At 56.9% G+C, this 889-nt stretch overlaps 1 pseudogene; it reads right to left on the bottom strand.

The window, feature by feature from the left end:
- Window position 1: 1 nt before the first annotated feature.
- The window catches only part of LOC101579026, an 8,748-nt pseudogene continuing 7,860 nt past the window's right edge, over window positions 2-889 (bottom strand).

Here is an 889-nt window from a genome sequence, read left to right as displayed (position 1 = left end):
ATTACAAGATCCCAACAGTGTTATTTTTTCTTCCCAACACCCGCTCCGCGGCTTCCTTGGCTCTCTTCGCCCAGATGCCAAAGAGCCGGGCATTGGCGCGGGCCATGCGCAGACCGGCGAATGCCTTGAAGTTCTTTTCTCTTCTGTGATGACCCGGGCGGTCTCCTTGTAGACGCTCCTGATGGGCATCACAGGTCCTGTCGGCTGGGTGGCCAACTTGAGTTCTTCAGCAGAGCTGCCGCCCCTTTGGGGGCCGATGGCCTCCTGGGGAAGAGGATGAGCTTGGAGCGGTCTCTTGCAGCCGCTGCACGTTGGCCTGCAGGGACTCAGTGGGTTTGTTCCGCCGCCTTGGGTCCGCCAAGATGCCAAAGGTCCGGGCCACCTTCTTGTGAATGCCGGCCACCCGTAGCTCCTCCAGGCTGAAGCCCCTGCCGGCTCGGACCTTGGTGTGGTATCGCACCATAGGACAGCGTACGATGGGCCGGTTAGGTCCGAACGTGGGGCGCGGGGCGATGCAGCGCGCTTCTGCCTGCCGGGCCGTGCGCCTGCGGATCTTCTGAGCTGGCTGATGGAGCCACGTAGCCACACGCCGCTGCCTGTCCTTGTGGAAGTGGGGCTTCAGAATCATGCCATTCCGGCTGGGTGCCAGTGACTGCCTCTTAGGCCACGGATCGGCGAAACCTTAAAATAACATTTTTTTTAAAAAAGTTATTTTCTCCCATCAAGCAGACAGCTCAGCAGTCATTCATTCTTTTCTCATTGTTTTGTAAGGGTTTTTCTCTTCAACCCGTCCAGTGAGCCACAGCATCCAATGTAGTTGCAGGGCGGATAATCCCAGTAGGTACAGTCTACAGCTCCTTCAGTGAGAAGAAGCTATAAAAGACAGATA

This window comes from Octodon degus, unplaced genomic scaffold (assembly GCF_000260255.1).
Source record: "Octodon degus isolate 3935 unplaced genomic scaffold, OctDeg1.0 scaffold00043, whole genome shotgun sequence".
Lineage (NCBI taxonomy): Eukaryota > Metazoa > Chordata > Mammalia > Rodentia > Octodontidae > Octodon > Octodon degus.
This window is presented reverse-complemented; position numbering and strand designations above follow the sequence as displayed.